Genomic DNA, 12072 nt, shown 5'->3' with positions numbered 1-12072 from the left:
AGTAATTATGTAATTATTCTTGATGCAATTAATAATTACTCTACTTGTATATATATAATTACCCTACTTGTGTCTCACAATTAGCACGTTAATGCCATTTGTATTTTATCCAATCCCTATATTATAATAGAACACTTAATGTCACCTCATTTGCCAGAGTAATGTTTCTTAACCATTTTGCCCCAGTGATTATTGTGTATTCAAAAGTATATATGCTCACGTGCACTAGCCATTGCGATGCTTTCTTTATCCGTAAATATTGATGCTACAAAGAAATCACCACAAGTTATGTAGCACCGCATGAGAAGTCACCACCATAGCCACAACTTTCGTCAACTGATTACCACTATTGGTGACAAATTCGCACCGGCTCTTGTGGAAATTCGACCCTGGATGCTCATGACGATGATTATCAGAGGCTATTGGAAGTCTTTGATTTTAGAAACTGAACCGGTCATTTGCAACTTCCAGTCGCAACCCAAAATCGAAGCATCGGAAAGGCAATACTATTTATAGAGTGGTGGCGGTCAACTCGTTAATTGGAAGTGACAACATTCAGTATGTGATAGTTTGAGTTAGTAAAATCCAATAACCCAAATAATAATTAAACTTACTTTGATATATATTTTATAACGTTAAAATAAATTAGTGCAAAATGTTTTGAATTTATTGTATTTTGGTACACGGTTAGGTTGGAAATGGAAAACTCCAGGAAAACAATTACTTAAAGATGTTTTTATGTATATTTTGAAACTGAATGGAATAATGGTTTGAAGAAATAATAATACTTGTCAGATGAAAGAATAAAGACGAGCATGAGAAATAACTTAGGTACAATGTTTTCAGAATTAAACATGTCATCATATCAAGAACATACGCAAAGCGTTTAGCTTCTACTGGGACGGCCAGTTATGCTACCGACCGTATTATTAGGTGTTTTTTTACTTCGCAAGACTCATTTTGCTAATTTAGTAGCTTTTTAAGTATTATAGTTTTGTTTTTAAAGTCATTTAGTACTCGGTGACTTTGTGTATTGAAATAAATTAAGTTTCGGTGATACTTTGCCATCATTAAACCAGGACTCCATGACGTTTTGTTGTGATCATTATAAATGCAACCTAAATGTCACGATGTTTGACAAAATGTTATAAAGTTACTGAAAGAGACAAGTATATAAGACAATAAGAACATAAATACAACTGATATTGATGTGATTGACATATGTATACGACAAGAATACATTTTTTTATGATATTGTTTTAAAAACTAACTGAATCATGGTGTAGTAACCCTATGAGTATTTAGTCGGACCAATATACAAAAATATTCAGAATCTTTAAAGTCTCGACATGAATGAACCAAGTGTATATATAGGGCGTGGGGTCAATGGAAACTGTAATTTTTGTTTTTATTTATATATATGTAGGGTTGGATAAAATATAAGCGAAGTTAACGTGCTAATTATAAGAATCAAGTATAATAATTATGTATCATAATTATTCTACTTGATTATCATAATTAGCACGTTAACTTCATTTATACGTTAACTTTTCCCTGTATATGTAATGTATACTACAGTTTTGTGGTTGACCAAAGATTTTTTAAGTATATATATTACATTTGAAAAACATAGTGAAAAAAATATATATAGTGTTACATTAATTCGATTAATCACTGCACTTGTTCTTTATAAATTATTACTAGAATACTGGCCCGTGTTACACACGGATGAAAAATATTTCAAACGTTATATATACGTGTGTGTGTGATTGTGTGGATATCATACAAATTTTTTACCATGTTCTCTGCAAAACCACAAGATTTAGAAAAAATATGTATAAATGATGGAATGAGAAACTATTATACAAATTATTGAATTGTTAAAATAATAATCATACTAAAAAAGAACACAAAATCAGTTATAAATAATTAATTGTGGTCAAAATCGGTTTTAAAATCATTTGCAATGAAATAGTTGGTTATGATTATAAAAAATATTAATTAGTGAAATGATTTACAAAATATTAATTAGTGAATTATGTGGCAATTATATATATATATATATGGAAACCGGATGACTTGGAAACCTATGTGGACATGTTAGTTGAAGGCCATGTGGATATGTTGTATTGCTTTAATAGCATAGTAAGATAAGATTATTGAAGAGTGTATTGTTAGCTTTTGTTGGTAATGATTAAAATTAATTATTTTCTATTGCAACATCATTATTTATAACTCCTGACCTTAACTAAAAATTCGGATGTCGAGCTAAAAGACATGAGCACCGACAAACCAACCCGTAGAAAAATTAGTGGGTAGTCGATCCGCCATTGAGGGCCAGGTTAGTTTACGATTCTTCAACAATTTCAAGACACGTAACACGCAAAACACTACTACAAAACTGACTTTATGTGACGATCCAAACCCTAAATGAAACCCTAGTTGAATTAATATAAAATGTCATGTAATTAAGAGATAAATTAGTACTAATTACCTGTTACCTAAAGATGCGTGCAGATAGGTTATGATCTGCTCCTCCTCCTTAGATATATTACCTCTTTTTAAATCAGATCTCAAGTAGTTAATCCATCTCAGTCTGCAACTCTTTCCGCATCTCAACAATCCTATAAAGTGCATAAATATTACGTATACCTACATGTTAAATACAAAATGATGGTACAAATATGCATTCAATTCACATACATATATAAACGTACCGGCATTTTTGGGTAAAGATTTCCACGAGCCTTCACCATGAACCCGGATGTAATCGTTCAGTATCGCGTCTTCTTCAGCTGTCCACTTTCCTCTCTTCAACCCAACTTTCTCACAGCACGGGGCGCATCCCATATTTGAATCAAAATGTTATATGGTGTTACGTACGATATGGTATGGGGGAGTGTTTGATATTTATAGACAGAGGTACTTTAAGTAATTGAATGAATATTATTATTTTGTTTGATTGTAATTTGTAAGTACATAATAAATGAAAAGGAGTAAATGATGTAACAAGTGGGTGAGTGTATGTGTGCGGTGTTATAGGTTGCCACGGTTAACGTTTGTACATGTGACGACCATTGGCCAAGTTTGTCGTGGCTTCTTGCGTATCTAGAGCAGGTGACGGGGCATCCATCTCCCACGTTTTCACCATCTACCGGGGGTGTTTTTGTAATTTCTTCCAACTTTTTTAGGGTAATTTTATCTATTAGATTAGTGCAAAAATTAACAGCTCAATATACAATTCTACGTTGTTGTTGTTGTTGTTATTATTATTTGTAAAGGGGGGGGGGGGTGTTGTTATAATAGCTAGTGGAGTGTGTCTAATAAGTGTAAGAAGTAATCGGGTGAGTTAAATATGTTGATCTAACGGTGGATATGGAAAGTGTGTTTATTGTAAGGTGTGTTTTATTTTAGTTGCGGTGTCACGGTGTGTTTATTTTGCGGTGTGTTTTATTAGATCTAATGGTGAAAACACACTTTCTACACTTTTTAGGAAAAATCTACTTATTATAACCTTGCTCTTGTAATGGGCTCATTGAGTAAAAACAAAATTACCTTAAAACGAGTAGGATATGTAGAATGATACGATCTTAATATTATACATGCCCCACTTCTTGATTATAATACAAAAAGACTTCTTTTATAAGGTAAGTAATTAATTGAGTTTCTCTCAATTAAAGCATCAAACTGATAGAGATCGATTCGAGATGATAAATCTCTTGATAAATTCAAAGAGTGAGTTTGTCTCCAAAAACAAGAAACAAAGATCCATGAACTCTTGGAACGATTTTCTGATATTATTTCTCGAAGTGAATATTACAATTTATTGGAAAATGTACAAATGCATAAAAATATGAAAAAATAACTACGAAAACAATAAGGAAACTAGATAATATCATAATATATAAATTTAATGAATTGCTTTACTTGCAAGAGAACTAGAGAAATGTTTTGTATCATAATCAAGAACTACATAGACCATGAAGACTAATATTAGGATCTAATCACAGTACATGCTAAAAGTTACAAAAAGAAAGTATTATTTTTTTGTTTTGTTGGAGTAGTCAAGTAAAAAATATGTGATCTAGTTCGTACGGAATAGGTTGAAAATATTTGGATCCACCTGAAACATATTCAGGTAGACGTAAGTATATATCCCATGCCAAATTTGAAAGCATTTTTAATTTGGATCTTGGCTTTCTATAAATAACTTTACAAGCAAATTGATATTGGGTTCCTCGAATTAAACTATTGCTATAAATATTGTACTCACATGGCACCTATCTACCTGGACCATCTTGCTCCATAATTGAGTGTAAACTGTCAAGTTAATTTCGGCATGCATCTACCCTACTAAAAGCATATTTTCACATAATTACAAAATTAGCATAACATAAAGAGAAAAATACAACTATAATGAAAAGGTCCTTTGTAGACACGTTAACTTTAAAATCGAAATTTTAAATTGTAAATATGGACTAAAGGTTTTGCCTGTCAAATCTTACACTATGCTGGTATCAGTTGAAAAAAAACATGCCGACAGACGGATCTCTCAATATTTAGTTGAAGGTGGTTCTTATTAAGAAAGAAATAAATGTGGGATACTCTATAAATAAAATGATTTGAAATTATTTCTTTTTCATTAATAGTTCTTGTCCGTGATGCATATTGTCAGTATTAGGGTGTGGGTGTTGCCCTTCTCAATGAATTACCAACGGAATTTACAAAGGGTTCTTTGGATAATGTTTCACTGGCTGATTTTCGATGGTTCACACAAAATAAATTTTAAGTACATAATTTATTTATACAAAATATATAGAGATATAAAATATATTCAACAAAATCGAAGGTTTAGCAAAACATCGACGCCGGTTGGAAAAGAGGTTCCACCTAAGCAACAAGTGTTTAGGTGTTCCAGTTGTAGAAAATTAGAGGGTTAGTGATCATCTTCTTCGCTTCACTAAACTCAAGAGATAGCACGTGATCACCTCTCTCACAAATCATCTAAAAAGTATGACGAGGCCCTTACAAACTTCTCACTAAAACAAAGTGATGACCAAACTATCACAAATCTTTTATATAGCTCTTAATTGAAGTTGGCTCTTTGGATGATTTATATCTTGCTTTGCTACAAAAATGGTTATAGCAGACATCATGTGACGCCTTATGGGTTAAGTTCATTATATGGTTTTCATGGTCCCCTGGCGAGGGTTAATCTAGATATATATTTTGGGTAATCATCAACAGGGAATGACAATGTGACATAGGTTTGTATAATACTGAATGAACAGAGGTTTATTTCCTTTATTTGTAGTAAAAAATTGTTGGCTGGTTCTTAATGTGATACAAGCATGATCATGATAAGGATTGTTGTGTATGTGATAGAAAATAACAAGATAATGGTTTGTGGGAATGGAGGAGGTCGATTTTTTGGGGTGTGGAGGTTATATGGTGATGTCGACATGCTTGGTTCTTGGATAGCAAAGATGATTTTAAGGTTAGTGATGTTTCGTAGGTTCATTAATCACAATCTTTGCTCTCGGTTGGTGACATGGTTACTGGGTGGAATAGGTTTATCGATCCCAAAGTAACCAAATACTTTAGCCTGGATGGTGCTTATAGATCAGAATCCGACTATATCTAATTTAGGTACCAAAGGGTGGATGGTTCCATCAGGGTTGTATCCCTAGTGTGAAAAGAATGTTGGGATGGCATTTCATCTGTTGGGAGGTTGTTTTATTGTTGGGAAAATTTTGGGGGTAATTGCTAGATTGTTGGATTTGGGAAGAGTTATTAGATTTCTCTTGGGGTAGTGGATAGATTTATTAAAGATGAGGAATCCGAAGAGTGTTATGAGGAGGTAAGGAGCATAAACCAGGTAAAACTCACGAAACCCGTTACAACGAACCTATGAAACTCGACCAATATTTATAGTTTAATAGGGTTGGTACCCAGGTATAGCAAATAAAGTTACCTCGGTCCAGCAACGGGTTTGAGGGAAGACCCCAATTGTATCTTAAACAAGTTGTACAACCTAGTTGATTTATTATTTGATTTTGTTATTTGCTTTATAACTTGATTTCTGTTACTAGTTTGAATTGTAATTATTTTTTCCTTTAGGACAAGTTTTTTGATAATATATCGTTTTTGACATACCCTTGTATTCATACGATGAAAAGAAGCTTTGATTTGCACACAAGATATGTTGGTTTATACCAATTAGTAACGAAATTTCTTATGTTGTTAGTTAAGTTTGTTTTATTGTTTTATACAAATTGCCATGCAAGCTATGTTGCACGGGAATTGGTACGGGAACGGCAAAACTCAAAAATTCAAGAAACGGGTATGGCACGAGTACGACAATAAATACATATAAAAATAACTATTTATATTCTTTATATATATATAATGTTAATTTTAAACTTTTTATGTATAGATTTATAAGTTTAAGGACTAAATGTAACGTAGTCATAATAGAAAGGGTTAAATATTGAAATACACAAACTAATTTTAAACTTTTTATGTTAAAATTTATAAGTTTTAAAAACTAGATACAAACAATTGAAAGTTAAAGGGGTAAAATGTTAAAATATCTAAAGTTATTTAAACCTAAATAAACTAAAAGGAAGTTACAGCCGCCTAGATACACCTATTCTTCCTTGTTTCCGGCATATACTACAGCTCCGGCGCCGGAATATGCCGCCGAAATCTGCTATGTTGCCGCTATTTGGCCGCCAAACGTCCCCAAAATCTGGAAACGGTCTGGAAACACCCTTTGACTTATCGAAATGGTCAAGCAACGTCCCCAAATCTCAGGAAACGTTATGGAAACGTCCCACAGCCGCCCCCGTAGGCGTTTCCGTGCATCAGAGAATGCAAGCCTAGTAATTTCCCAACTAAAAACCATCTCATATCAAACAAAATGGTCAAATACTAACAATTGGTTATAAGACCCGAAAATCCCTCCATTATTAACATTAGGGTTTGTTCTCAAGTCTCATTTTTAATATTAACCTGGTCCAGGGCCAAGTTAGATCTGGCAAGTAAGACCCATTTGATCATTCCACTATGGAGACTATTCTAATCTCTTGAATGGATGTTGTGACGTTTTCAAGGATTACTGTGTTTTCCATGTTAAAAAGTTTACGAATACAAATGAAACTGTTTTTTATGCCACGGTTAAATATTCATTTTTGTAGTTTGTTGTTAGGAACCAAAAGGTAATTAATATTAATTAGCCTAGCGAACTAGCAGAAAAACTCCTATTAAATTTGTAATTTACGACTATCTTCAGGGTAGTCTCTAGTTTTAATATATTGATGCTCATTTTTTAATATATTGATGCTCTTAAAAAATTATGTTTATATATTATAAAATAAAAGAATTAATTTCATGCATATTCTTAAAAGCTTAACAAATATCATATATATATATATAGGTATTGGATCATTTCAGAAGTTTTTTTACAGCGAGAAGTGAAGGTGTAACTACATTAATCCCTAATTTCACTCCATTTCTTATGTGTATGTGCGTTGAGTAGGTGCATATGTATATGTGTAGATACGTATGTTTGTACCTGCAAAATTTCAAATATCATATATGTCCCAAAGTTATTAACTTTCATTAATGACAAGATTACACTTTTCAATATTATTTTTAAAAGGATTAGATAACCCCTCCAAAAAATACGAAAAACAATTTTAAAAATTATAAAACGAAAAAAGTAGCAAAAAAAAAATTTACATCCATTGTACCAAAGATAAAATGTGTATGGCCTTCGGGTTTAGTTTTTGAACTTAGTTTGACTTTTAGGGTTAGGTTTTTTAGCAAGGTTTGGGGGGTAGCTTTTTTAGCAGGGGTAGGGGGTTAGGTTGGGTTGTTTTATCCGAAGGGTGAGGGTGCGGATTAGGTCTTTTAGCGAGGGGACGGGGTAGGGGTGGAGGTGATTTAGGTTTTTTGTGAAATTTGTGGGGTAAAATTGTCATGTCATGAATTGTTTTTAATCAAGTATATTGATTATGGATATATTTGATAATTTATTTTTAGAGAGGAACAAATATAATATTTTAAAATTTGTTTGGGATATTTATGATATTTCTCAATTTTACAGGGATATATAATTATATATATATGTTTAAGTTCAGGAGAGAAGTCATATTAATGTGATAAGTGCGAGAAATCAATCCAACCAATCATATTTTTTCTTTTTATTTTCTCATTTAATTAAATGTAAGGGCATAAAAGTAAATGTTGTAATTTTTATATATGGTAGCTATTTATGTTTTTTTTTGAAAGATTCAATTTTATTCTTACATTAACTTAAATATGTGTTGGTTTAATTTAAAAATATTGTTTGATTCCTCATATTCGCAATAATCTTCTGTTGAGTTTTTTTTTCTTTACTTACTTATCTATAATTAATGATTAAATATTATTGCTTCGTCATAGAGATTATATTGAATTATAATTAAAGATTATATATTATTTCTTCATCTTAGCATCATATTGTTCCAATTTATTTTGTCTACATTTCAATAAATGTACAGGTTGTTAGATGTTTGTTAAATAATCTTGTTATTCAAAATTTTTGTTAATCAATTTTTTTAAACAAATCTAAAAGCATATTCATTATTATTGCTTCCTATTAATTATATTAAATAACCTACACATAGCATGTTAGTGACCTACACAAACCATACTAATCCGTTTAATAACGTATGCCATTTCAAAATATAGTAACCAACACAAATTATCGTGCTAACCTACATATCCTATTAATAACCTATACCATTTCAAAGTAACACGCATCATCAAACCCGTGCATATACATATCCTATCAAATTTCCTACACAACAATACTTTTTTTGATCATCTTGCATCACCTAACTTAGAAACATCTACGACAAAAATAATATAGTAACATACACAAATTATCGTGATAACCTACTTATCCTTTTAATAACTTACACCATTCAAAATAACATACATCATCAAACTCGTGCATATACATATCCTATCAAATTTCCTACACAACAGTACTATTTTTTAACATCTTGCACTACCCAACTTACAAAATTCTACTTCAAAACATATTTATGTATTTTTTAACCCAAAATAAATAAATTTAAAAACATGAAAGGTTTTGTAATAAAAAAAAATAATGCGTGTAAAGATGACGATACCTACACCATTCAATTATATTAATAAATTAAAGATTTTAATGTAAACGGCTTCTTGAAAGTTAGATTTTGAATGATTATATTTGAGTTAATTTAGACATATATATGGGAATGTATGAATACATAAATGTTTTCTTATATTTGCGTTATACTCATACAACTAATTTACCCTTTTAATTAAAACACATTAAAATAGGACCCAACTATTACAAATCAACGATTATAAATCACTTCTCGTACTTCTCACATTAAAATGACTTCTCTCCTAAATCATCCTATATATATATATATATATATATATATATTATCCCTAAATAAAATTTCAATTGGTTGGTAAATTTATAAGAATACTTTTATTTATTCGGAAATCTTGTAAGATCAGAATTTATAAAGATAAAAGTAGGATGAAGACAATGTTTTCTTAGAGAGCGTGAGAGGCGAGTTAGTGGTGCAAACGAGTCAGGCCGCTCGCGAGTTACTTTAGATTTGATCGTGAAAAGGCTAGATTGAGTCTAGATTAAACAAACCTAAAAGTAAGCTCATTTAACAAACGAGCCTGATCCCCAGCTTCAGGTCTCGAGCTCGAGTCATCTTGCAAGTCTAAACGAGCATGTTGTTTAAATTGTAAATGAGCAAAGTTTATGCTTTAGGAATAGAGATAACTTTATTCATACAACCAATTAAACTGATCGGTCTATAATCATTTAAACCACCCGGATCTTTCGACTTAGGAATTAAGGCAATAAAAGAGGACAAACATCCGAAACTAAACGGTTTATTTGCATATAAATTAGCAAATATCTTAATAAAATCACCTTCAAAACAACTCCAAAATCTCTTTAGAAACTTGAAATTGAAACCGTCCGGGCCCGGTGCCCGCTCCCCATCACACTCTCAAACCGCGTCTTTAATTTCTACTACCGAAAACGAGGCGTCCAAAATGCTAACATCGCCTTCCTCTAGTCTTTTGATTCCATCCAAAACTGCTACAGGCCGATCCGTTTCTGGTTCCCAAACTGCTAAATGGCATAGTTACTATTCATATTCCTTTTATACAAATTAATTTGATTGTTAGTTATAATGGTGGAGGGCATGGTTGCGGGCAAGGGACATGGAGGAGAGGTTCAAAGTGAGAGAGGTGTGGTCGGGGGCAATGGGCGTGGAGGGGAGGCGGCGAAGTGAGAGAGGGGTGGTCGCTGGAAAGACGGGTGTGTGAAGCCACACAACTCACCTTGATGTGAGTGAAGCATGAGGGTATGAGAACGATGAAGCCAAAAGAGGTTGAGGTGAAGCCGCACAAACTGTTCCCGTGTACCACACATACCACCCTAACATATCCGAAACATTTGAAATCTTTCAAAACCACCATCCGAATTCAAATCCAAGAATTCGGATATTCGAGATTTGAATATCCGAATTTCGGATGGTTTGAATTCGGATTTTCGAATAATTATGATGCAGATTTTTTTAAATACCCCTATAGAAATATATATGAAAAAAAGTTGTATTTATGAAAGGTATAGTCATTAAAAGACATGATTGTGGGTGATCCTGCTTCTTTCTTTCTGAAGTAGTAAAAACAATAATAATTGTGAGAAAAAGGTTTTAGAAATAAAAGTAAAAGGGGGATAAGGCTGAAAAGAGGAAATCATTCAAATCAAGACAAACACATCAAACCAAAAGCATCACACTTTCCGGGGTGATCGCATTCAATTCGTATCACCTACACCAACTCTTCATTCATACTGTTTCCTTATTTCCATTACCATTTCTTTTCACTTTTCACATGTATTGACAATTTTGACCACCAAAACATGATAAAGACAGAAATACATGTATAATATTATAAAAACTAGAATTGACACCCGCGCGTTGCGGCGATGGGTGTAAAACTGTTATTTACACATTCTTTTCACTTGAAAACATGAAATCACCATCACCATCATCGCTGCCTTCACTCAACATCCCATCTTCCGTGGCAAGTAACTTTCGTGAACCATTATAAAAAACCTCGCGTTGACAGGGGCGTAAATCGTACCAAGTATCACCAGTGTGACACCACCACCATCACTGGAAAGGTTCGTATAAAAAAAATAAATAACTAAACAAAGAAAACAAAAACTAAGTTAAATTAAAACCAAACGAAAAGTATACGTAAAAACGGTTCACCAAGCACGCGAAACACTTAAAACAATAATTAACTAATCTAGGACCCGCGGGTTGCGGCAAAGCCGTTAAACAGAAAACATATATGTAAAAACGTTGAACCACACACCCACGTTGTGGCGTTTTAACTCGCACGATTTTGACAAAAATGTAAAACGAATAATTTTTAAAAGATGAAAAGTATGGGGACCAAAGTTGAAGATGCAAAAGTGTTGAGCTTTAAATTATAAAAGAAACTAAAATTATGTACAATCACTTAAGCCTAAGTTACAACTACTTATGCAACCTTGAGTTGTTAATTGTATATATATATAATTATTCAGGTTTTAATATTGATACATAGAAACGAGCCTTGTGATCAAATGTTCACAATTCCGTGCAGCATGTTTAGTCGTGACATATTCTTGTGTAACGAAGTGGATTTTTAAGTTCACGTGTGTGCTTGCTTGTTAGCATATTTTAACAAAAATGTTATCTTTATAGTTTAGCGTACAACAATTGTTTATCGTACATGACGCATGCGAATTACGCTCCAAGTATTTACAAATTACGCTTAAGGTTATAATCCAATTACGCTGAAATTCATATTCATGCTCAAAAAGGTTTTTGTTAACAAGCCAAAAATTGACCGATTGATTCATATATGTTTGTTTGGATAAACTGGTGATTAACTAAATTTAGATTAATGATTTCGAGATCATGTGATGTGATTTCATAAATATTTTTC

This window comes from Bidens hawaiensis, unplaced genomic scaffold, assembly GCF_021521415.1.
Source record: "Bidens hawaiensis isolate Kalapana, Puna unplaced genomic scaffold, B.hawaiensis_p1.1 tig00021032_1, whole genome shotgun sequence".
Classification (NCBI taxonomy): domain Eukaryota; kingdom Viridiplantae; phylum Streptophyta; class Magnoliopsida; order Asterales; family Asteraceae; genus Bidens; species Bidens hawaiensis.
This window is presented reverse-complemented; position numbering follows the sequence as displayed.